This window comes from Pomacea canaliculata, linkage group LG13 (genome assembly GCF_003073045.1).
Source record: "Pomacea canaliculata isolate SZHN2017 linkage group LG13, ASM307304v1, whole genome shotgun sequence".
In the NCBI taxonomy this organism is placed as follows: Eukaryota; Metazoa; Mollusca; class Gastropoda; order Architaenioglossa; family Ampullariidae; genus Pomacea; species Pomacea canaliculata.
Genome location: NC_037602.1, coordinates 6283264 through 6310412, shown reverse-complemented (window position 1 = coordinate 6310412; position 27149 = coordinate 6283264). Strand labels below are relative to the sequence as shown.

Here is a 27149-nt window from a genome sequence, read left to right as displayed (position 1 = left end):
TGCTATAGATGATTAAAGTTTAGTTGTACTCTCTATTTAGATGACAACGAGTCTTGTTTGTTTCAAAGACACGGTTCATAACATTTCAGTTTATAACGCCAAAAAAAAAAAAAAAATTATTCTGTTCTTTAAGAGATGACTCAGTGTTAATTGTTTGTCCTGGAGTTGAATCTGTTCTCAACATGTGATGCCTCTTTACAACACCAGTTCTTTGACTGTAGCTGCTGACTCAGAGTAAACAAGACAACAATTACCCTCCCAAATTCCACACCCCTTTAATAGGTTCATATCGGAGAATCTAACGATCCACTTACCCAAGAAGATAAGTTAATTTAACACATCTTGTAAATACTGAAGTTAAATATTTTTGCTTAAATTCTTCTGGGATATTTGAAAATGGGTCAAGCAACTCACGGAATTAAAAAAAAATATACTGCTATCAAGTTTAAAAGGTATTTTATGTTTATATCTCCTCCAGAAACTTCATATCCTGCAGGTGGCTTCAAAGTAAAGTGCGAGAATAGCAGCATGCACTCGTATAACAGTGTACAACCTCGCTATTCTCAGCGGGTAGCCTCGAGCTTTGAATTACTTCACTGAGGCCGCCATTTGGCAAGCTGATCGTAGAGGATGTCCCAAATGGAACGAAAACTTTAAAGATTAAAATATTTACGTCAGTGGTGTACATATATATATATATTTATTTTTTTTTTACTTCAAAATTCGGTTACAAATTTGCCATTTTATACGCTCAGATATATAAAAATTCCCAATCGGAAACTGAACTTTACTTATGGACAGACAGACCACTGCGCCCCTCCAACAGTGATAACATTATGTTCATCGAACTAATTTTAAACATTCTTCCAAATTAAGCAAATCAAATAAATTAAATAAATATTCATGGACACCCGGTATAAAGCTCAGTACACTTGCTTCTACTAAGGAATCCCTTCCGAACATAAACATACAGAAAAAAGTAGTATCAACTAACAGCATATTTATTCTCAAATAAAAATATTCGGTAATGGAAATAAATACCCGTATAGCAGCCGCAATTGCAACGGTCCGCACGTTCCCTCCAATCTGTGGGAGGTAATGGCTCTACTAACTACATGGAAGCTCGGGTGTCTATGTTTCGTGATGTTAATGTTTTGTGTTTAAGGAGCCAAAAGTTTGTGAGTCTTGTCCTGCGGTTGACCACACTCCGTAATTGTTGTTACGAGCATTCACATAAAACTCTTCGCCTAAAACCTAATTTCCACCCGCATGATAAGCAGTCTTTTTTCTTACTCAAACATGTTGCTCCTGTGACTAATCTCATCCTCATCTCTGGCGGACAAAACAGCGGAGTTGGACATGGAAATTTTCAAACCATGTTAAAGGGTGTATTTCTGTCATTGTAGTAGAAGAAAAACTGTCAATTAGAGTTTTCTGACTTATTGATTTCGTTTTGCTTACGTTCGATTTTCCACTAAAAGAGGAAAATTTGCGGAAATTTTCTTTACACGCCTAGCTGCGCTCGATTTTAAACACTGTCCATGCGTCTGGACTTTATTTCAGGTTCACTCCCTTACCCAATGAATTTTTTTTTCACTTCAAATCACCTCACCTCATCTTCAGATCCATACATTGATTTGCCGAGGCAAGGAGCATGCGCACTGAGATGTTACTAGTGTGCTAGAGTTGTCAAGCCAGACCTAATGATGTTAGTAATGCGAGTCTTCGATACGTCTGAGGTCCATCGATGGCGATTGACCCCTGACCTTAGCGATGCTGCTACGTAGTATGACAAATTACTTAGATGGAAAACACGACTGTGGCCAAGAAGACAGAATACAAAAGTCATTTAAAAGCTCCAGGCTGGCGTTAGTGATTGATGAAACTTGATTTTTGTTGCTGTTCGCGTGGAAAGGTCACGTGGTCTCTGACATGGTCGTTAGGTTGAGCCGGAGACCAAATATGGCATTGAGTAAACAATTGTGCAATGCAATAGAAAGTTAGTTTACGCCGTCTTGCTTTTATGTGTGTTTGGGGAGTTGATTACAATGTTGTTGATCCTGTTGTCAGATATTCTACAATGGACACACTCGACGCACGACAGTAGTCCCACACCTAAACACGTTCTTGCCAAGTTGTTTTCTCGGTTGTATAGGAGTAACCAGAACGAAATCAGAATGAAACCAGAATGAAAGTGGCACATACAGAAAAAGAACAGGGTGGCCAAGAGGAGATATGATCCCAGAGTAACTGATCCATTCTTTACTGAAAACAAGAAGCCAGCCAACAGTCCGATATGGTATACTTGCACTATTCCACAAAATCCCGCTCTCTCTCTCTCATCTTGTTTGTAAGACAGTAGACAACATAGTAAGAAAAACAATGTATTTAAAAGGCTCATAAAAAACAAGTGCCAAGAGCGGTGTTGTCTAGTGCCAACAATGAGCGAAATGCTATAAGTAAAGAATAAATAAAGAAAAGAGGAAAAAAAAAATAACTTCAAGCTTAAATAAAGGAACAAGACATCCTAACACGGTTTTACGGGCAAGTTGTTTAGAAGATGGACGATTTAACGAAATACACGCAAAAACAAAGAAATCAGCATTAAATACTTTTTCTCAAACCTTCTTTTCTCTTTAACCCTCGCATTCACAAGCACGACAGGAACTTTTTTCACGACAAACAAACGACTGATTATTGCTACGCCGAGTCTTCAGTTTAACGATCTCTTGAATGAAATCCTGGAGAGTTTTTGACACCTCTAATTTGTCTGCATTTTCAGTAATATTTCGTCGATATTTAGAATTTTTGATTTACGTGTAACTGTCGCCATGGTGACCCTCTCAAGATCACTTTTAAGCCAGCTAATCTTGTAATCGCCCGAAGTGTTCTCCCAATAGAAAAGTTCTAACAAAGTGCAACATTTCTTTCTAAATGATTGTGATGAACACAGAAAGAATTAATATTATCCTTAAAATGAGGAGATAACTCCCTGGAGGTAAACCCATAAACATTCGCATGCATAGAAAGGTGTCAGAAACTCTGACTTCTTTAACTCCTTTGTTTATACTTGTTTAGTAAATAGTCTCGGTCTTGACAAAGTTACAGCTTTCACGTGCATTATGGATATATTTATTATCTTTTTCTCTTTCTTTCTCTCTCTCTTCTCTCTCTCTCTCTCCACATGTTCTTCTTAGTCCAATCTTTTTAATCTTTCTTTCTTTTTCGTCTTCGTTCCACTCCTGTGCAATCATATCTTCTCCTAAAGAAAGGGACAGAACTGGCTGCTTGTTGAGATGGGGATGACAAGGGCGGGGAGAGGAGGGACCAGTGTGAATGCGGTCACGCAGAACAAACACCATTTCACACGCTCTCATCAACAAAGCAAGGAGGTGTGACCGAATTCTTCCAACCTCTTTGCATGGCAATATTTGGTGGCTCGACCTCTGGTAAATCTTTGATTTCCCTAGTATATCGCTGACATGAATGTTCGTGACTTTCTACATGACATTGTCTTTATGTTCCGAAACATTTTATAAATTTCTTATCGTTCTTCATCTTTTACTTTCCAACGCTCTGCCGTCAAGTTCTGGTTGCCCGGATGTTTGTACATGACAGTGAATAAATCGTCTGGCCAAACAACAAAAGAATGTCCTGGTCTTCAATTACATGTTTGCTTTCATCAGCGTCTAGGGTGTGGATGGCAGTTCTTTGAATTTCATCCCAAATAGCTGCTACTACACCATCCTCCCACCTCACCCATGCACATCCCTGTCAGCCTGGGGGGAATCTCTCCAATAACAGCATCAGGCAGAGAACAAATAAAGCATCTACTGCTTATTGTTCGTCAACCAGCTTCGGAAATTAGAATGTTCCATACTTCCAGGCTTTCCTTCTGCCGACCATTCCTGTACAAATATTGCCCAGCAGCAGTTTGTAACTACAGCGATGTAGTGAACGGAGAGAAAGTTGGCACTTTAGAGATGGATGTTGTGGGAACTCTTTTTTTAAGAAATAAGGTTGATGCTTTTGCGACAGTGGGGCGGCCCGAGGCCTTACCAAACAAGTGAAATACAGACAAACATCGCAGATTTTTCGCAAAACATTTGAGCAAGATTCGCCATGTTGACGGTGGACCGTTGTATCTACAAGCGAAACTGAAGTCCAGCCGTTTGTATATTTGATATCGCCATCAGTCACTGTGATTATACTTTTTCTTCCTTTTTGCAAAGTAAATTCCATCGTCTCAATTCTCGCGTGTGTGTGTGTGTGTGTGCCAGTGCGTTCTTAAGGATAGTAAAGGTAGGTGTGGATACATCATGATGACATGTATTAAAAAGCGATTCCCACACAATAGAGGCATTCTGAAGTGAAGGAAATAATGGAAAGAAGAATATAAGGTTAACATGCTTACGAAAGATAAATGACATTGTACTTGTTTTTGTTATACTCTCTCTCTCTCTCTTAGATGAGAAGGACAATAGGCTATTGTAAACAATCTAACGAGAACAAAAACAAACGAGTCGAAAAGGCATTTGAAAGAAAGAAAAACTGTATAAAAAAAATGATAATTTTTGAAAAGTAGATTATTGGCACACACAATAATCCAAAGTGTATTGAGTACCTGGGGACAAGCCATATCGGAATGACAATCTGTCTAGCCTTAAAGACAAAGTCACTTGAAAACACAGACAAATGCACAGGCAAAACCAGAAATGTAAATATCGTGTAAAGGTACAGTTTTATTTTATTTATTTTATTTTATTTTTTGCTTTGGTTGTGTATCAGGCAGAAAACGGAATGTCGATATGAGGAGAGGACAGTTGTTTATCACTGTCTTCATCTTGTGCATGAAAACATTTTAGGAGAATTGAAATACAAGTTACCCCGTTGCGATGGCGAGGAGAGATATCTATATCTAAACTCCCTGCTGTATGTAGCACTCAGGCAGGCAGTACCCACAATACACCACTCTCTAATGCCCTTAAAGTTGTTTTCCTCACTCAGAAACTCAGAGATATCCAAGAGAAATCCCAAGGAATGAGACAGCAGATGAAGCTTGCCAAACATGGATCAAGAAAACAGCAACTGGACATGAAGAACAGATCGCCATAAAGGTTGTAATGCAACTCGCTTCCACAAGTCAGACCTACTATTCGCTAGACCAGTGGCAAAAGACCGGGCTTCTACGACTAAATGATAAATGGTAAATGGACTCAGGCATAATCGTCAACCTGTATCTGAAATGGCTTAGTGAATCCTCCGGAACATGTCCTGTACTGAAGGCAAAGAGAGAGAGTATGGAATGCAACCCAACTCTCGAGAAAGCTTCTCTGGAAGCATAAGAGACTTGAAGGACACTGCATCCTTGGTTCTGAAGGCTGTCCTGAGGGTGTAAACAAATACATAAAAAAAAAAAAAAACCTTCAGCAAGGTCGTACAAATATTCTGAGAAATAATTCAAAAGTGGACTTAATGGGCTTGTTTTTCTTCCTGCATTCCGAAGAAGAAAGACGTAGAAAACTGCACTCACATATATAGATGCTAGGTTCATTTCACAGTCAATAGATGCTGAAGGGTTTTGTCCACCCGCAGAAATCCCAAGCTCGAATCACTTGTTAAGGGGAGAAAAACTTGTTTTGAGAAAAGGACAATACGCGATCATGTACAGTGGGAAAAAATTTAGTCGATGTGTTCGTCAACATAGAACAGCGAAAATTTCACTTTTAAACTTTTGACCCTGTTGGAGGAACTGTAATCTCAGGGTAAATCAGGCTTGGAATGACATTGCACGACCTAACCTGTTGTGTGATCAATCTCAACCCTTTATCAACAACAGTTTAACTTCTCTGTTCCCTGTTATCTTTCTCTCTATTATCCCTCCGTGCAAGTCTCTGCTCGCTTTCTCTTTTCTTTGTTGCCATTGGTGAATTAAGCCTCTCTCTATTTTTCTCTCTTCTTCTAGATCTTTGTTTGTTTATTCCGAGTTAATTAATTTGCTTTGAGTGCTTTCATCATACCCACTCCCAAATATTGCGTGACTTTGTGTTGTTTTGTACTGGGAACAGGAAGTGGGGAATATACTGACAGGTAACTACCCAAGGAATGTTCATAAAAGCACTTGTGTCGACGGCAAAGCGATAAAACTTGTGTTTCCCCAAAGACGGGAGAAAATATATTACATATAAAAGATTGTTGGAGCAAACAATGTCATTAGGTTGATAACAACAAACGATATCGAGAGAGGGAGAGAGGGTGAACTTTCACAATAAGTGACTGCAACAAAGGCTGATTGAGTGAATTGGTTCCTTGATCTTCGTCTGTAGGGTTGACAGGCACAAATCACAACCAGCCAGCCACTCAGCCAGCCAGCGTACCCCATCCATGTATACATCCACACTCATATAATCCATGCACTCATAGGTATTCATAGATACACATACTCCTACATATCAATATATAACGGACTTCACAAAGCCCCGAGAGTCAATTACGATTATGCGGGAGTCTAGCAACAAGAACCCGGATGTCCGTTACCTAAGTCACCATGAGCCCTTTAGGAGCTTGACAAACGACAGGATTACGATTCGTCTGAGGGTAAACGGGAGCAAGTATTGTTCAGACTTGTTTACCGTCGTATGACGATGTGCGTTTGAGTGGTTTGAACACTGGCTTGCCGTACTACGTACTACGTCCTCGTCCTCTCCCCTCGTGCTCCTATCAAACGTGAAGCCGTCGATCTCGTCCTTTGTTAGTTCGCTTGTATTAACAAATGTTAGTTGTAAATCTGGTGGAATCGAAATAACATCACCAGCAGGAAGTTGTAAAAGATAAAGAAAGAATTCAACGAATTTGCTGATTTGAAATACAATCAATCTTCAGCACTTTGCATCGTTAACAACGGTCTTTAAATGCGGACGAACATTTGATCAAGTTTAACAAAGTATTTTACATGTGAGTTCCAAAAAGAAATACTGTGGCAAACTCTTGTCGATAATTCTCTAATTTAAAAATGGCAAAATAAAAATTCCTGGCAAACTCCTATCTTCTTCGATGTTCATTAGCACTACTCAAGTAAGAAATCCACGCAACAGCTCCTGTAAGTAAAATCTGTGAAGTTTGGGGAAGCGGTTATTTTATTTTAATTTTTTGAAGAGCTCAGAACCGTGATTTTCTTCACAGGCAAACTAATCGCTGCCTGCACACGTCACTGAGCTGAGGTTAAGCCCATGAACTCTTCAAAGCGTGTAAGTGTGTGACGAGAGTTTGCTTTTTCACGCTCGGGTGGACAGCAGCCTTCCTGGCGCGGCCGTCGAGCAAACGAGTTATCGCGCCTTGTCCAGGGGATTACGGGGACTGCTCGTGGAGTCGTTGGACTGGGTACCCCGACCTACCCGCCGCTCAGCCTGACGTGGATCGGGTGCAGTTTGTCTCGTTAGTGCTGCGAGATTAAGCTCCCCGGATGCACATTGCGCGGCAGTGCGGCTCACTTAGCGTCTGCAACTGACTTGCGGAACTTGTTTATTGAAGACTGGGCTGCACGTGTATCACAGCAATGGCAATGGCAATATCCTCCCTTCCCTCCATCATCTTACTCTCTCTGAGATCAGAGGAATATTTGTTTATTAAGCCTTTAAAGTAATGCAGAAAACTATGAAAGAGTTGGGCTTATTGATGGAAAAATTATGAATTATGAGTTATCTCTCTTTCTCTTGCTCTCTCTCTCTCTCCCTCACTCGGTAAGATGTTAAAAAAATAGTTGGAGTTCCATCCCTCTCTCTCTTAGATATGTGTGTGTAAATTAAATGGAATTTAATTAGATTAGTTCATATCAGCAAGCTGTTATTTATGTCTAGAAATTAGCTATTGTCATCGTGGGGTTTCACTGAGTGAACGGAATACATTGGCTGCAAGTTCGTGCTAGAGACCCACCAAACTACAAAGCAAACCAGAAGAGACGAACTGACTACCATAAAATGCAACAACAAACAACTTCTGGATAATCTTAGAAAATAAAGCAAAATGTGTATGTGGCGATGTGTGTGTGTTCGTTTGTTTGTTGTTGAGGGAAATGCAGCCATATTTATCTTCCCCTGTACAACAAAGATGGTTGGCAACATTTTGCGTTGCCCTTTGATCTGTCCGCGAGCGCACTTAGTGCTGACAGCCTGTCAAAAGCAGGGACTTGGCCACACAACGAAGTGATGCGGGATGTTTCAAGATCACCAGTAAGGAGAGGTGCAATATACGGGTACACAGCATCCAACAGCGGATTAGCCTCTCAAGTCATCACACACACATGCGCGCGCCCACACACACACACAGGCTGACAGAAATAGCTAAAAGTGGAATAGAGAAACACATGCAATCGGAGTTTTAAACAGCAGCTAAGGCTATACCACAGTGCCACAAGCAAAGCAAAAATAGCGAGCTGAAGACTGGATCTGAACTCAGAACAATTCATCCTCACTGTGATGGTGAGAAACGCTTAACCACTGCGCCATCGGGGAAGCGGCGGAACAAGGGGGTATGGGGAGGAGGAGACATAGCCATAGGTTCCAGAAGAGAAACACACACACATACCACGTACGCGAGTGAGTATGCACCCATACCCACTTTCTATAACAGCCGCTGTGAGGGATGTGTCTCTGGTGAGGATTGCTCACTGCGCCCTCTGGCGGCCGCGCATGCGTGACGAAAGCCGATACGCCTGGCTGCTCGCGCTCCACTTTGAAAGACTTCACGAAGACCAGAGCGTGCTCCTCGGGACAACCACAGGCCTACATGTGTGAGCTCAACATGCAAACAGTAACAACACTACCTGTCCCACCCCACACACACTACTACTCCCATGCCACCCGTCACCTCACCTACCCGTCACGGTAATACGCCCTTCCTACCTTGACACGTCACACGACCTTGACCTCCACATCAGCGTGTTGAATGTTGAAGTTGTTCGTCACGAACATTTTTCTCAACAGGTAAAAAAGTCAAATGCTGGAAAGTGCTTTGGCGGTAATTACAAGTGACATTTAAAAACAAGCATAGGTAGGTCTCTAATGTAATTATATAATTACCGCTTCCAAAAACAAAAACGGAAAAACAATCGAAAATATTAAAAAAATGACTTGGACTTCACCTCTCGTTTGATGGCAGATGAAAATCACGAAGCTTACAGTCCAAAGCTTGACATTGTTCACCTTACTCCATTTCCGCAGAATCCAATCCATCTTGCTAGTCGTGGAAGCTGGTCGCACTGGTTTCTTTGTCATTTCCTGAGACAAAATGCAGCTTCAAGTTGTCTGGAGTTAACGAAGGACATCACTAAATCAAGCAAGCCATCCCCAAGGTTAAACATCAATCAGTTCATCGAAGAAAAAAAAACTATGAAAAAACTTAAATTAAGACGAAGTTCTCAAGCACAATGGTCGCGCATTATTTGCAAATTGTTTGGCGAGGCCGAGTAGCAATCGATTCAACTTCGATAACATCTAATCATGATTAAAGCAGCTCTTTTTTTTTTTTTTAACTGAGCACGAACAAGCAGTCCTTGCCTGCGTACACACGTGCGGACAATAAATTCCCGTGATTTTGCAAACACGCCTTACAACCGTAATCAAAAACAAAGACCAAACAAGAACGGGTACAGACATGCGCACTAGGGCGTGAAAGGCTTAGTGTATTTTTTGGTATCAAATCAATACATCCATTACAGCTTCGCCCTCAGTTATCCCCCCATTCACATGTCCTCTCCACCCGCCTACCCTAAAAAGAAGAAAACTAAAAGTCTTCGACCTCTTGTGAGTTTACGGAGGACAAAAGAACAATACAAAGGGGAATTAAAAAAAATCCCAATAGCTATTTGTCTCCCCTCCCTACCCCTCCTCCCTGTTTAAAAGAAAGTGCGGGGTAGCCTCTGGAGTAGGCAGATGTAACTGTCAGCCTGAAACCACAAAACGATGATAGCTCCCGCCTCTCATTTCACCAAGACGCGGTCTGCGACTTTAGAGAATTTAGCTCCTCCTAAACAACGATGCTTGGCACCGGGGAGGCAGCTCTCCTCCCAGACACAAGCAGACTGCGAGAATCAGACTTTTTCTGCTGATTGTTGAAGCATGAAGGTGATCTGTATATTCCCAGTGTATCTGTGTGCATTTGGTCTGTTGGAGGCGTTAAGTGCGCTAACTTGACATGGGGTTACCTCCCAAAGCTAAAACCGTCCTCTATCCATCGGTTCCAGACTTCTGTCAGAAGCTTTATCGTTGACTGTGAAGTGGCAGATATTTGCAAAGCATGGAAGCAGTCGATCTGTTTGCCACATAAATACACATTCGCTTGACAAAAGATTCCCTTTCAAAGTTATAATCGCCCAAATCAAGCCACCATCCTAACCTTCTGTCCACGAACTTTAGTGTCCTGACTATGGCGGACATTACCGAGGCTGCAACATCCCTGGCTTTCATTTGTAACAATCCGACTCTGCCCTGTGGGAACAAGAGAAAACGTAATTATTTCTCTTAAGATTCAAATTGGCCTCCGTAACGATCCTGGATTGCAGCCAGTGACTCACCGTTTAACTGTGATGAAAGTTTCAACAGTGAACAAACGATGCCAAGACTATTTGTAACACTGTTATCATTAAAAACTCGATTGTTTGCAAGAGTAAAAAACGAAGTAACAACAGCAGCAAAATTAAAAAAGAAAAGAATACCAATGTATTGTGGAGAAGACGATGTTGCAGCATTTGTGCAGACCACCACAGCAAACCCAACGACCCTGCCAAGCTCTCCAGAGACACTATTGTCTGCGGTGAGTTACAACTTGCAGCATCGGAGTCCTGCCTCCTCCCTGCGCCTGCTTCCTGGACGTTTACAAACAGACTTGTACAGCTGCTGTTCCTCTGGACGCAGTTTACTTTGTCTTTGTTCAAAGGGAAGAAGAATTCCTGTGAACTTATCCTCCCCAACCCACCTTACCAACCATGCATTTTTGTTTCTTAACATCATCTTCTATAACTTCAGTTCCTTACAATGATTGTACCCAGGTCTTACTCCTATTGCACTATTTTGTCTCAACTTCTGATGAGTCTCCTTCAAGAAGACCAAAACTTTGCAGGGGGAGGTAAGTTCTTTACTATCGATGTTCATGTATGTGGATGCGTGGTCAAGATCATGATTATCCAATTTTTTTCCTCTACCACAATACATTTAACTATCAACTTCGCGTCTTTTCCCTCAGCTACCTGAACTGTTGCCAAAAACATTGATTGGAATTGCCAAATATTTCTGACAGAGTTATTTCGCTTGTAAGAAACGATCAAGAAGTTATCCAACCCTCTCCCAGGATGGAAGAAGTCAGAAGAGTAGCAATACATTTCTAAATTAATCCACAATCATAATTACGATGTTTTTACATTAACTAAGTTGAAAAACAGAAGTACCCCTTCGCCAATTTAAGGGGAACAACTCTGACTGCTTGATCACTAACGGGGGAGAGTCGTAAGGGTCCAGACAACTGGCTCCAGCCACAGAAAGAGAGAAAAAGTTGCGTGTAAAGGTCGGCACTCCGGCGGTATCGATCCCCTTCTAACTGCTTCTGTGGCGTAGGATGGATGCCGGTCCACCGGCCCTGTACCCGCCTGTAAGTGTTCCCTCCCACATCAAAGGTGTCAGATGGGGCGGACGAGATGAAATACAGATTTGTCCACGATTTTGATTGCACCAGCGTCTGCAGCGCTCCTAGCGGCCCAGCGCCAGGATGTAGGCGGAAGTGACAGAGGAAGTTGGCAGGGTAGTTTTTTTGGTCCACTTTTGAATACACTCCCGTCCCAAACTAGGAAAATGCTTCACCAAACGCTTGACAGGCGCCTTTTTTATTATTTTTATTATTGTGCGTGTGTCTGATCTCTTCCGGATTTCTTGTATATTTTTTGTTGATTTCAATTACTTTTCCTGAATAACACTTTCTTAAAGAAATGACAGTACTCTAAAATCATGGATCATCATCATCATCATTACAAAGTTTCGAGCAAAATATATGACATTAATCAAGCCACAAGCATAGAATTACCCACTTAAAAAAAAAATTGACCATGTTTTTTTTTCACTTTGACAACAAATTTACTGATGCACTTACTTGCAAACGTGCCCCCCTCCGGAGCTGTTACGAGACGAAAGCACACGTAAAGCCAATCCAGTCGTATGTATTAATATGTCCAAAGGAATGAAAACATACTGGAAAGTTGACAAGCACCTTATTTCCTCACTTTTCATCTATTTTTCTTGTTTTAAAAAAATCTTTCTTTAGCGATAGTTTCTAACACCACCTTCCTCAAATCGTGGGAGGGTGAACACAGACCTCCCAGTGGTGAAACTGTCCAGAAAGATGAGCAAACCCAGTCACAGAAACTTCACAATCTCAATAACGATGAGCTCACCTCGCCCAGCCTGGCCTCAGAAACTTTGCTCCTCCGAAGACAAAAAAATTTCTGAAGTTTTGTCTTGAGTTTCTTTCTCAGAGAGACGCACCGAAGGAACAAGCGACGGCACTGAAGGAGAAAGAATGAGAGATGGAGGGACGGTGGATGGGCGGGTGGGTACCCGGGCAGTACATCTGCTAAAAACAGTAGCGGGTGGCGCAAGAAAAGCAAGTTAACGCTGAGTCGAACCGTGCCGTGTGTTATGTCAACCGCCGCACGGCGCTAACAACGGCGGTGGGTGAGCGACGGAAGTATTCGCGCCTCCCGCAGCCTCGCTTTCGCAACTCGCGCGCCGCGCACTTGCCCTCCCAACCTCCTCCATCTCTCCATCCCTCCATCCTCCGCTCCCGACACAACGCCACAACACTGTCCGCGACAGTCAAGGCTGGAAGCTGGAGTTCTTCCCCTGGAACCGTACCCAAACCATGCCACCGTTTTTATTCTTCCTTTCACGTTCCTTTATTTGCACAAAAAGATCTGACAATTAATGACGGGTGGGTGGATCATTAATAATTCGTCGAAAAATAGTAAGTTCTCGAATATACCACCACATCTCATATTAATGATGATTCAAATCCCATTCTGGAGACCCATCCATAGATACCTAGCTATGTGATAGTAAAGTAATGGGTTAGCTTCTAAGTAGATAATGAGTTTACATTTCTGGATACATTAGGATGCAATGATTTTTTTCTACTTGTCATATTTACTTTATTAATCATTTCTGTGCCATAAAATAAAATCAAAAGAATTATAATTCAAACTAACAGCTCTCTGATAATAATCAGCTGGCTGTCTGTGGAACAAAAGAAGTCCTTGACGCTAACATGTGATTCATAAGCTAGAGCCCTCCTCACCCCGCCCCTCACCCTCCACCGCCCTCAAGCCTGGCCTGACTGCACCAGCCAATCGGAAACAACGTTGTGGCAGATGTGGGAATCCATCATTAAAAATATCTTTGTTCTTAATCACAGGTGTTAGCGAAGCTGACGAATTTGTTTGCTGTGCCCAAGAGCTGACTTGTGTGGGATTGTCTTGGACAGGTGTGAGAGAATGCTGCTAAACGGTAAAACCTTGAGGACGATGAGCTTCTCGTTTATAGCCCCTAGGGGGCGCCACAAAAAGGAAGTGATAAAACCGATTCGTCCACAAACACCTTTTAAAATGTTTCGTTCGGTGGCTGGATCCCAATGGAGAGTGTCTTATTCTCCTGACTTATTTTCTGTGTGGTCTCATTTGTTGTCTTGTATGTAGCAATGTTTTCGTATGTATCTTGCTTCCTTGTGAACAACTCACTAACCTTTTTTTTTTAACTTACCCATAAATAATTGGCCGACAACAGACGGAGATAAATGGCCAGACATAAACCCGAGAGGCTGTTCTTCTGTCACTTAATTTTTATTTTAAGCTTTTTGCACCTATCTCTCTTTGTGTCTTGCCCTCCTACTGTCTCTCTATCTCTCCCTGTGTGTGTTTGTGTTTTTCCACGCACCCGTGTGTTTTGCTTATGTGGACGGATGCCTGCATATATGATCAGTCAAAACTTTTCATTTAACAAATAGTCGGCCAAACTAAAATCATAACGAACCTCCATTTATACGTCCACATGCACTTCTGGACTATAAATACACAAGCAAGCCTGCACACACACACACTTGCACCAGTCAAGGTCCAGAGTTGGAGGAAGAGAAAGCCAGACAGCCCCTCCACGATTGGCCGACAATGAGCTCGGTCACGTGCCGGCGCCGTTAACCATGTGCGCATGCGCGTGGCCATGAGGAAGCGGAACAGCACCGAGCCCTACGTGTCATTAATCATCACAAGCTCTCAGCTCCCTCCCAACCTCTGTTTGCAGGTCACCCACGTCGGTGCACCCTTCGATCTGCACCCGTGTTGATTTTTCTCCTCGCCCTTACCATTAACACGTTGTCTTGTTTCCTCCTCGTGTCACGTGATCGACTTTGTGCCCCTCCGACCCTCTACTTTCCTCTAAAAACTTATCATGAATTTTGTTACCAGAAGCATCAAAGTTGTACGAGTAGATGACAGTACCACCATTGTAAAGGAAACTGTTGGATATCTGTGCCGAATGTATTTTAAGGAACAGTCTGTGTTTCTCAGCATTTATTATTACTACTTAGCAGCAGCAGCAATAACAACACCAGCAACAACGATGTTATCGGTAACATAAGACGATCCATTTGCAGGAGACTTGTCCCCAGATGTCCTTGATCAAGTGCACTTAATGGCAGCGAGGCTGTCACCAGACGAGATGACAAAGAAAGCTAAGCGGCAAGTGAGATGAGTCACTCAGGAATAACCGGTCTGTCTCCTCCGTCGGGTGCGCGGCTACACAGATATCGGGTGCCCTTGGGACTTGCTGTGTGCGTCCGTGGATGTGTGTGTGCGTGTGTGTGTGGGTTTTTTTTTTCATTCGCTTGTAGTTGTAGGATATTTTCAATTGTTACGAGTGTTTGTTACTTTATTCTTGTGAGTGAAATGTTGTAATCCGTATTGTTGTTTTTATTGCGCCACTTCTTTGAAATGGTAGCAAATCTGTCAGTCGATCAATCATCCAAGATAACAGTTGAAAGAAATAAAAATAAACCCCAAAGAAAAAAATAACTAAGAAAGAACACACGGAAGTGCAAGCACACACACACACACACGCGCACACACACTCACACGTACGTGCATGCGTGTGTGCACACATTTCTATAATTAAAGAGGTGGTGGGCAGAACGGTTGAGGTTGGAGTCGGCTGCCGTTACGAGGTTTTCCCGAGGCTGTGACTAACCCACCCGGCCACTTTATGCCGCTGGGTACCCATTCATCACAGGAGGTAACAGGCAGCCCCGCCTTCTACTATTCCTGCGAATCACAGAGTTTTCTACCCCTGCCACTACACTTTGTGACTTCTATTCCCCTAACCCTACCCCACCTCATTTCACCCTGACTGAAATGAGTGCCTAAAATAGTAACAACATGAGATAGTAAAAACATCCAGCAGTTAAAGTTTTCTTGCGAAGACCACCCCGGGTAGTGATCAGTATATCTCTTTGAGTGTTCATATTTTCATTGTTACACGTGTTCTTTTTTAACTTTATTCTCTGACTGACATGTTGCAAGCCATATTATTGCTCAGTTTGCATTACTTCTTTCAATTCCAGCAAATATCTTAGTTCATTAACCCAAACGAACAGTCACCTAATTCAACATATAATCTCAAATTTCTTCTATAACTGTAGCCATGACAACGTGTAGTTATCCATGTACAATTCTGACCCCTGTGTTGTTGACCTTTTTCTGTGTCTGCTCATGTCTGTAAGCGTGTATTTCGAGAACAAACGGGGAATATTTACTCATTAAGGCAAACAACTTATTTCACTGAGCAATCTACTCATTAAAATACAAAATGCACCCATTAATCCTTTAACCACAGAGCAATTGTCGCTAAAACTCGATAACTTTCTTCTTCTGTCTGTCGTGTAGTAAGACATTTTTTTTGCTGAAATATAATTTTGAGTTGTGAAAAACAGATGGAAATGTCAGCAACATGTCGGTGGAATCTGGTTTTATACAGCTACATAGAACATTTTGCTTGTCAACATTTAAATTTGCATTTTTAACTCTTCTTTCACTACAAAGGAGTTTCTTTTTATTTATTTTTTTTTTTTTGTGGTTCATGCTTTGCATAAATGTAAATCTTGTCTACATTTACATGCGAAAAGTGATTATTCAGATTACATTTTTCCGACCTTTGTTTAAACTGAATGAAGCAATCAGTTTTGCTATCTCCTAAGTTTATGCATTTTTTTATTTATTTTTTTTTTTTCGATGCCTTGTGAAAATCGGACAATTTATGGGATAAATGCAGGGTCCTCTTGCACTCGACGAAAAGGTCAATAAAAAGTCAATATTCTTCTCTTTCTTTGTATCCGTTTACTCTATTCTTATCGTTAATTCTCCTTCACCGATAATTCTGTTATTTCGACAAACATTTTTGTCAAAAATTCTTCTTCAAGCTAGCTCTTAAACAATGTTTCAGCGAGAACAAATTAACAACAAAAAATCCTCAAGTATTTCTTACACGATTTTCCCCTTCATCATGCATTAGAGAAAAGATGTCTTCATGTTTCGATGAGCCTAAATTCCTCACAAAAGCTCTCGTCCTAACTAGAGCAAGCTTTAAACAAAATAAAGTCAGCGCACAATCTCTTTGAATTTAAATGTCGTTTGAAAATTAAATGTCTTTGAATAGGGAGGAACGGCGATGAGGAAAGGTTCATGAATTCTGTTTAAAAAATTCAGAGGAAAGAGAAAAAAAGACAGAAAGAAGGAAAAAAAGAGGAAGAGAGAAGCAAGGACATCAGGTGATAGTGACTAACAGTCACACCCGAGAAGGTGACACGGTATCCATCTCCGGGACTAGATTTATGCTTGCGACCAATAAAACCAGCGCAAAAGCACGCGCACACAAAACGAGACACCCGACCCAAGTCCGGGCACCCATCACACCCCACATAAACCACGGCACGTGACCTCGGCCTCCCCCTCCCAACTCCATCCTCCCTTTGAGCACGCAAGGTCTCGCTAGAAGAATGCGGTGGGGTGGGACTGGAAACACTCTCCTATCATTTTCATCTCAGCCCCTGGACGCCGCCTGGCGGAGCATGACTGCTGCTCACCAACGCTCAGATAACCGTTGGATGCTGGTGACCGTTGGGCTGCAGCTTTTACGGCCCCTCTGTGGTCGGGTACTAAGCATCATGGCGCTGGGTTTGTGACTGCGAACTGGGAAATCCACTCGGACTAGAATGTTGTAAAGAGCGAGTTTTACACTCACAAAGGGCGAGCGAGCACGCACGCACACACAAAAGGTGAGAACCAGCTACACTTTAACTTATTGTTAGGCCATCATTTAAAATTAACACAGTCATTATACTCCAAAATTTCCCAGAATGACAATTGATTGACAATGATTGATGGAAATAGAAAGTTTTATTTCAGAGGGTGTTAAACAGTTCTGAAGACAAACAAACAAGCACGAGCGCGCGCGTGAGAGAGAGGCCAGTGACGAAATCGTTAATGTATGAGTATGTTACGTTTGTCACAGAAATTAGAATAACGACCGGCAGATACCTGTCGAAACTAGACGCATGACTCACGGCAACCTTACTACCTGGTCATAAAAAAACTGAGATCTCAGTCTGGAACTGGTAGTTCCATGAGTACCAGCCAGAACGAGATATGAGTCGTAGCGCTCAAGGGTGTAGAGGTGGGTGGGGTGGGAGTGGCGGAGAGTGGGATGGAATAGAATAAAAGTGCCGTGAGGCGCTCACCACGTGAGTCATAGGCCGATGACCTCATTTCCGCATCACAGGTAGCTCCCCCTACCGTGTGCGTTTTGTTGCTTCAACCTGTACCGCCGCCGAGAATTCGTGCTGAATTATTGAAGTCCGGAGAGACTCCAAACCTTCAACTCCTTTTTTCAGTCTCGTTCACACACGCGAACAAACTTTCTCATACTCTCCCCCCACACATATATATATTAATACTCCCCTCCCTCACCCTCCACACACACCTTCACTATCATTGTAACTCTTGTTCAAGAGCTTGACAAAACTACACACGAATGCTTTCAAGTTTATTGTCGTCTCCCTCACCCACCCACCTTTTCTACTCGGACCCAGGGTGGAAGGAAACGGCGGCTTTCCTGGTGTAACCTGAGGCAGGCCACTTACCCGACTCTGAAGGGCGGGTGCGCACGCGAGGCGATGATATTTTAGTGTCGTTTGTATTGGCAGGTCGGCAGTTTGTGCAGTTATGGTGGCCTTTGTGTCGTCTTGTGTTTCGTGTTAGGTCGAGATCGCTTTTTATTCCCGTGGCTTTGCCCCTGGCCAGAATATGACCCAAAACGCAGGTCCTGTTGCGTGTCTGCGTGAGTTATGAGCAGTTGCCGTTCTGTTCCTTGCTTTGTCAAACTTGCAGCAATATTTAATAGTTTTCTCAGGGGATTTTTAAAGTTTTTCTCTTGTTTATCTTGACAAATGTGACACACCCGGCTGCAAACTCGCCTCACCTGACACGACGGATAATGAGAATACGAAAATGTTGTTGAGGGACTGGCGTGTCTTTTCTTGAACAGACGATGTCTATAAATATTATATGTGGAGATATATTTGTTCCGACGTGTATCAAGTGCAGATCTTATATATTCAAGCAAAGATATTTATAAACATGTGCAAATGCACGCAGGTGTTAAGTGCATGTCTGGGTGTCTATGTGGGTGATCCTGTGTAACAATGGATAAGCGCTGTAGAAGGTCGTACGTCCGGTGATCAAAACCCACATCCGACACGCGCGTTATTTGTTCATAGAGGAAGACTACATATATCACACGACTGAACATCAGTTCCTCCCTTTAAGTAAAATGGAAGCAGGCAACTAATCCTGTACATCTGGGTATGTATGTATGAGGGTACATCTGGTATGTATGTATGTCCGTGTCTTAGTGTGTGTTGTCTTCGTCACACACACTCAAAACTTTGTCATTAGTACCTCTCGGTTCTCCATTTCTTTCTTACACTCTTACCCGCTTTCACCTTTTCTTTCTCTGTTTCTGTCTACAGGACACAGGAAACACGGTGAATAGATATTCTAGAGCAGCATGTAACTCAATGACCTCCCGAATGAATCCTGCTTTCGCCCCCTCACCACCTTTGGGTATGGGACTTGGGGAAACCCGTGAGTGTACTTGAACCCAGGCCAGGTTAAACAAGGCGCCCTCTTCAGCCTCAGTTTGTTGTCTCACAGCGCCAGCATCCGTCCAAGGCTTGTCCTTTTCCCGTCTGGCTGCTCCTTTCCAGAAAATATTAAAATAAAGACAATAATCGACAATCGGTTCATTGTGCAAAAGGGAAGCAATTTATGAAGCGTTCATTTCTTGCAATTTTTTGGAAACGATTTTTTTAATTTTTATTTTTTTTAACTTCGCATTCCTTGCCTTAAATTCCAGATTTGTAATCGTCTTCGGACTAAGAAACCTACCCTCAGCATCAACATTCGCTTACTATATGTAGGTTCGTGGCTACAGCAGTCAATTTATTGTTCGGATAGTTATCTCCCGTGGATATCACCGTTGGTTGCTTACGTCACTTTAGTTAATATGGCAGCATTTTCGTGTAACCTGCGCATTGTAAATCATCTCCAGATTACGACAATACCTAATTAAAAATAAATAATTAATATTGGTTATACTGTTGTTTAGAGAACGACGACATATACAAAGCATGCAACCATCGTAGGCCTAGTGACAAGGTACAATATCATCAATGTAATTTTTTTTCTTCTTTCATAGCTTACAGATTGTTTCCACTTAATGACATGAAAGAATAATCTGTCCGTTGCACCCTATTCAAATGTTATATTCTGTGAACCTTATGAAAAATTTGTTAATATTTAATCCGAGGATGCGGAACCAGCGGATACGGAAGTCCGATCATGTTAGTGATGTGAATGTTTGTCTCTCAGATGTCCATAATGCACTGTTCCCTAAATCTCCCTATATCGAACAATAAATGACTAAGCTGATTAAATAATTCTTGATCACCTGTTCGTCTTGCAGGAAAAGAGCATCAGAGTCGAAAATAAACTCAGTTCAGAAATCATGCTTAATGTCAAAGGCCTGGCTTGAATGGTATCCTACATACAGACCTCTCTGTTTTTCCCATTGATGGCCGGAAAAATGTCAAAGAATCAACCTTCTTCATTTTCCTACAGTCTACCTGTTAAATGTCAGCCCCTTAAGAAGTAAAGCACGTTTAGAAGGTGATGACTTTATCCTCTCAGACACTGATTTAGAAGCTTTGTATATTATCTACCTACCTGTGTAGCTATTTGTTGTCTTTTGTGAGCTGCTCCCCCCTGTCGGGCTTCTGAGTACCTTCTGTCAATCACAACCCTGTGGGTTTCTTTGTTAAATTAGAGAAATGGTTGCCTAGGAGCCAGGACAATTTAGCAGTTTTTACCGAACTACAAGTGGTTGTCCACGGTAACTGCGCGCGAAGAGACCAGCACTTCAACTACATCGACACAGGATGCAGCGAGTAGACATCTTCCCGCGAGAGCCACGTGATTACCCGGATGATCAACAGACGGTCTGCCGGTCAAGCACCATCCACGTCGGCGTGAACTTGGCGGTGCATAAAAATGGACATTATGTCACTTCCGGGAAACGTTCATCGAATGGAAACGTGCAATTTTCGTTGATGCTAACAGTAGGTGAGTTAGCATGGATACATGATATTGAAAATATATTGATGATGCACAACAAAACTAATTCGAAAGTTTTAAAATGTCTCAAGAATCCATTACAAAATAACAAAACTGCAAACAACAAATTCATATTGACAGGGACTATTGAACAGGGATCATACTTTATTGATCTTTGTGATGTTGTCTTTCATTAAACCTTCGTCAATAATAAAAGCCACACGAATATAAAAGCTCATCCATCCAAAATATAAAAAAATGATAATAACAAATCAGTGACTCGTCAACTCATTACATAAATTGTTATAATAATTATAATTAATGATATAAACAGCCAATAAATAGCAACAATCATAGAGGATGAAAGAACGGGGAAAGAAGTGAGGTCGTGTGAGATATGACTGGATGTCCGCGTGCTGGAGGGGATGGGTGAAAACAAAAGATATCTTCCATTAAATAAGTATTTGAGAACATGATACCTTATTTAAAAGCAATCGGATTTAATAATGAATCGGATCAAGCTTGACTACAAAACCCGGATTTTCTTATTTCTTGGAAATATGGACATACATATATACAGACATACACACATACCCCACAGACGCACGCGCACACACACACACACATACAGTTGGAGGAGTGAGGTGGGGACACACAGATAAAGCTTGAGGTGGAGATCGCAAGAGTATGTCCGAATTGACAAAGTTTAGATTGAGTATTTCTCTGGACAGCACCCTATTCTTATGGGCATGTGTGGGCTTCGGACTGTTAAGACAAGTTTTCGAAAATCAATGGCAGATGAATAGACGCAGGACAAAAGGAATGCGGACGGGTCGAGTCCGACAAGAACAGGAGATGCTGGGGCCAGTGTTTCGCACCCATCGAGACACACTTGTGGTCGATGGCGAGAGGGAGGACTTGTCAGCGGTCGGTGAATGCAAAGAGGATGAGGGGTGGACTCCCGAAAATGCTGACCTTAGCTCGGTCAACCGCTGGCAATGGCGATGTTTACGTGAAGATGTGTTTGTGTGTGTAGGTTGATGGAGAGAGAACGAAGGTTGAGTGGGCGGACGTGTGTGTGTGTAAGAGAGAGAGAGAAAGAAAAGAAAAGACTGTGTATGTATGTGCTGATTGTGTATGCCCATGTGTAGTGTTTGTGTCTTTGTGTATATGTGTGCATGTGTATTTGTGTGTAGTGGCTGTGTCTGTGTGCATGGGTATGCACTTTTATGTTTCATGCATCTATACATCTTTCTGACAGTTAACAAAGAATATATATAACGAAAAATAAAAAATATCACTGCGATCTGAATCCTTACATTTAAAATATCAATGAGCTTCTTTTTATGATCTTTTACACCTGTCTGCCGGGTGAGGCAGGACCCCGGTGGTAGCTGCGTCCCTCCCGAAATGTCTGTGGTACAGTGCGTGGGCCTGAGCACTGCTCACTGTTGATGACTTGAGAAACACAGGCTGTTCAGTCCCCCTCGAACTATTTCTCAGTTTAATCTTTTTAAGCTCTCGACAGTCGAGCCTGTAGCGGCCGGCACCCAGAATGGTGGAGACGACCGGTTCAATTCGCTCTTCCATTCTGTTGTGTAGACTCGGTGGCACCAAGCATCCAGACCTGCTGGGGCTTAACATTTGTGTCTGGCTTTAAGCCCCAGGGAATGCACTTTCTAATGACTGGTTTTCCCTGTGTGGATATGTGCTTGAGAAGAAAAATAAAATGCATGGGGTTCTTTTCTAAAAAAAAAAGATTTCAAAGCAAGTGCTCATCTAGTCTGAGCGGATACTTCGAGCATTGACAGGTACCCTCATCACGCGCTCATTGGAAACATGTGGCACGATAAGAAGCTCAATCCAGTGAGAATTATGCTTTGAAATAAATCAGGGAATGGATTTCTCTTTTTCTTAACACACACATACACATTCACATACTCCTACATACACACTTTCTCTCTCTCTGTTCCTCTCTACACGTGTCACCGTTGAAACTACGGGTAGAAAACGTTCTATAGACGGTAATACCCGTTAGTTTACTTCACACGGAAAACACAACCGTTTAGAGGCGATTTTGTATATCTGGGAGAATGAGTTTTCAAGAAGAGAGAAACCCTGGTACTCCGACTGCAAGCTCTGAAAAAAAAGTTCATATCCACACAGAAAGATGTGAGATATCTGTGCCCCAAAGCTTGCAATCTTTACCGTTGTGGGTGACGATGGCACGGTTTACCCACTGCGCTACCAGGCCTCCCTGTTGGCGCGACTTGAGGGGGAGGGGGAGGATGGGGTGTGAGGCTACCCGCAACATGCCAGGTACAATAGCATCTTCTCCGCAATCTTCGCTAACAGGTCTGAGCAGACATTCATGGATGAGGTCTTAGTTCGCGTAGTTGTTGCCCCTAGCTGTTCGTAATGGGGGCAAAGGTCAGACTAATTGATTCCTTCCCGCCCCCACCCTGCCCTGCCATCTGGCGGTTGTACTTTTGTAGCTGTCACGTATCCATGCGGCACATGCACGGGTACAATGGGGAGAGCAATAGGCATAGGTGGTCCCAATGGGTTGTCTTTCCAATGTTCCGTCCACATGTTCAAAATTATGTTCCAAACAAACTGATCACGTGGTCATCATCCTAAATGAAGCTTTAAAGTAGGTCATACTAACAACTCTTAATGGGGTGATGGGTGCACCGTAGTTAAAGCGCCTGTCATTATACGACAGAGAGTTTCGGGTCGAACGCACATCGCTATGGATGATACGGGTAGACAAGGCTTGACCATCAGGGGTTTCCATCCAGTATACTAGCTTCCGTCACTCTCCCTTTTCATTAGTATTATTATTAGTTCATTAGGAACATTCGCACTCATGGTACCGTGTGGTTTTGAAATATTATGAAATTATCTGCTTGAACAACTATATCGGTACAGCTAAGCAGATTTACTAGACTAGAGGGTACTTTGGGGTGGACTTGTGCGCCGGTAACGAGCTGGGTTAATGCACCGGGTGACTGAGATATTTAGTTTTAATAGCATTTAAAATGTACCTTATACCTAGTGAATTCATGTGACTAAATTTGAGGAACGACCAGTGTTGTTACGTTTGTTGAAGGGCTAAAAATTATAATTTAAAAGCATGGGAGGACATTAATAGTGCAAAAATTGTGCGTACTAATGACATAGTGAGTACGGAGTCTACAAGAAATCAGTTTTAAACTACTGAATCATCATCATCATCATCATCATCATCATCATCATCATCATCATCATCATCATCATCATCATCATCATCATCATCAATAACAACAATTCATAGTCTTCATAGTCATTGAAGATGTTTCTGTCAACGCTCACTATGGGACTTTGTAAATCTATGGAATGTCCTGTTCCTATAGTAACCATGAGGTTTTTTGCTTCTGCCATTTTTTGCTCTTAGGTCGCACGCACGCACACATTTTATAATACACTTTTATTTTTTCTCGATACTTTATTCGCTCTTTTGCTTCATAAAGTAGAAGAAGAAACCTTTTTGATCTCAGTAAGTGTCCCGTGACCGCCAGCGAAAACAAGGGACGTAAGCAACACTCAACTCTTGTAGGAAGCAAACCGTCGGTAGGTAACTTATCTTGGAATGATCTCGAGACAGAAGATTGTGCATCAGTCGTGTTTTTTTCTTTCTTTCTCTCTCTCTGACACACAGATGAAAAACTAGAGCCCACTCACCCACTCACACTCTCGCCACACACGCAGACATTCATAGATAAAGACAGTGAGAAATACTCGAGATATTAAATAATGAAAGATAGCAAAGTACTATTTGTATGCAGCAGACTTCTCAGAACCGACAGTTCTATTTGCATGATCGCAAGGGAACCGCCTCATAAGATGGCGACCTTGCTTTGTTCTCCAGTTGGGGAAATATCATCGGGCCACAGGAGACGAACACCGAAACCACGTGCCAGAGATTACTTCCAAATGTGGAGATCATGTCCACTCTGATGATGTACAATTATTCATCAATGATTATCTGGGGAATGAGGACAGACGAAGCTGAAAGGAAGAGAAAAATGAACATAATGAGAAGAAAAAGATGAAAGAGAAGGCAGAAAAAATGTATGAAGAAAGAAAAAGAAATAAAGTTCGAAAATGACATGGAAGGAAAAAATGAGAACAAAATTAGCATAAAAATTTGCTTTAGCACAAAACACGCATTAACAAAGAATGAAGGAGGGTAGGCAGAAGAATTTTATTCGAGTTACGATGAAAACATGACAACCTCTTCTCCCCATGAGTCCTTGGGTATAAAGTGCCTGGCCTTACCTTCAGGTACCATACTCTAGTTGCAGATTTTGTTTAAAACTATTGGAATTTTTATAGAAGCCTAACAGGTTACATTTCAGCTTATACAACAACTCTTGAGTTCTTGAAACTGGTCTGCGTTCTCAGATTGTCCATTCCAGACGCAATTTGTCAGACTGGCTGATTGGCTGGTTGGCCATTTGGTTGGAACTTGTTTCCTGGGATTTTCCACTGTATGGAATAGGGTGATTAATGTGAATAAAACCTCCGGGTGGCAGGTCCTGTAAACGGATGTCCCATACAAAGAGTGCAACAGCCGATGAGACCCAAGTTCAGGAACTTCTGTCTCAGTGCAGCGACGACCACCGAGCATTTATCCCACAGCGCTATCGGGATCCCAGATGCTTTATTTCTTCTTAATCTTTATTTTATTACACTCTTCCCATGTTAGTCTGCTTTGTATTACTAACATTGAATGTCTTTGTCTGGTATAAAACCTCATAAACTGTGGTTGATGTTTGTTACATCATGTATAAAAATGTAACAGACATAAGCTACAATGTACAGACTAAAAGCCACATTTTTAATGTATGGACATCGACTGTTGTGAATGTAGCATCACTCTCCTCTCTGTCAAGTGCCGGGGCTCGATCACAACACTCAACGATCAGACCCAGTCAGGAGCAGGACTAGAGTTGCCTCCCTTTCACCAGGCCTAACTCTCTGCTCCGGAAATTGAAAAATCGATGGTCTCCCTTTCCTCCTGGTGTGCCTGACGCGGGTCTTTGATTCTGGCAGCCTACTGTTACAGTCATTGTGACGACTGCGGTGATGAGCATGCTGATGGTGACGATGATAACGAGGCACGGTGATTCGTCTCATCAATAGATGATAAATTCTTGCGCGATGAGGAGTGTTGATAGAGTGAAGGAACTGAGAGAGATCGTCGTGTTGTGTGCATCATCTTCGTGTTCCTTTCTTTCAAAGTGTGTGTGGTGCATGTTGGTGGTGATTGCTGTTGTTGGAGGTGGTGGTGGTGTGTGAGAGTGAGTGCAATAGCATGTGTTGGATGTCCGCATCTGACATTTTTTTTCTCCATCTCTCTCTCCAAGACGTATCGATGCGGGTGGTGAATGTGAAAATCACAGTAAGTCCCACCTACGCGGTGTAATTCTCTACAGGCTGCCGTGTCTTACAAGGGAGGCAAACACTGCCTCCCAGGGCCCTGCAGGCTTATTGGATCTGTCGCCATCCGCCGCGGGGGTTATCCGCGCCTGCGCTGTTTGTCTTGCAACGCATTAGCCAAGTGACACCCAGGATACACTAGTGTTAGCAGTCCTCTAGGACCACCAATTTTATATCCCACTTCAATATCTTCTTCACCTTTTCTTTTCCCGCTCAGAATAGCTTTCACTTTGGAACATGAACATTTATTTGTTGTTTTATACCTTTTTTCCTTCTTTAATTCACTCCACTGGTTGTTTTTTTTTTTTCTCTTTTCCACTTTCTTTTGTCCTCCGATGATATTTCTTATAATAACAGCATTCTCTCCGAGTTAATGGACACTTACTTGAGAGGAAATGTCACCTTAGAGATTCATAATCTTTCATTTTCTAATTCTGGAAAGGTTTCTACCGAATGTAACTTTGTTGTAAAAGTACTCTTTCACAAATCGATTTTAAAATAATATTCCTCTGTGTAGTGCGTGTGTGCGTGCGTGTATGTAATGTTTATTACATTAAACTCGATATTTTATTTCATCTTTCTATAAAGTGTCTATTATAACTGAAAGTTTTGTAATGTTTAAGTAATGTCCTATCGTTTCTTTTTGCTCACAAAATTGCAGCATAAAGAGGTAAAGCACCACCTCAGGATACATGAATTGGTACGCAGGACATTGCTTCCAAATTCTGGATTTTTCCCAATTCATGTCCATGGAACATTTTTCTTGCTTTCTTGCGCACACACACACACACGCGTTTTATTCAGTAAATATTCGACTAACAATCGAGCATTTAAGCATGTCTTTGTGCTTCTCGTACTGGTCTTTTGTGTAATAACCTCTCTCTGGCGAGAGAAACGTACTTGTCCACTTTTG

The 27149-nt window shown here is 42.1% G+C and overlaps 1 protein-coding gene across 2 annotated transcripts in view; it reads right to left on the bottom strand.

Moving 5' to 3' along the window:
- LOC112554294 (zwei Ig domain protein zig-8-like) overlaps positions 1-12897 on the bottom strand; it is a 102410-nt gene extending 89513 nt beyond the window's left edge. Inside the window, exons 1-2 of one of the 2 annotated variants that reach the window (XM_025222016.1) lie at positions 12136-12897; positions 9140-9275 (exon numbers count right to left, since the gene is read on the bottom strand). The gene's annotated coding sequence lies outside the window, so the exon portion shown is untranslated. The remainder of the gene's footprint in view (positions 1-9139; positions 9276-12135) is intronic. The other variant, XM_025222017.1, reaches the window with a different exon arrangement.
- Between the last annotated feature and the right edge of the window lie 14252 nt (positions 12898-27149).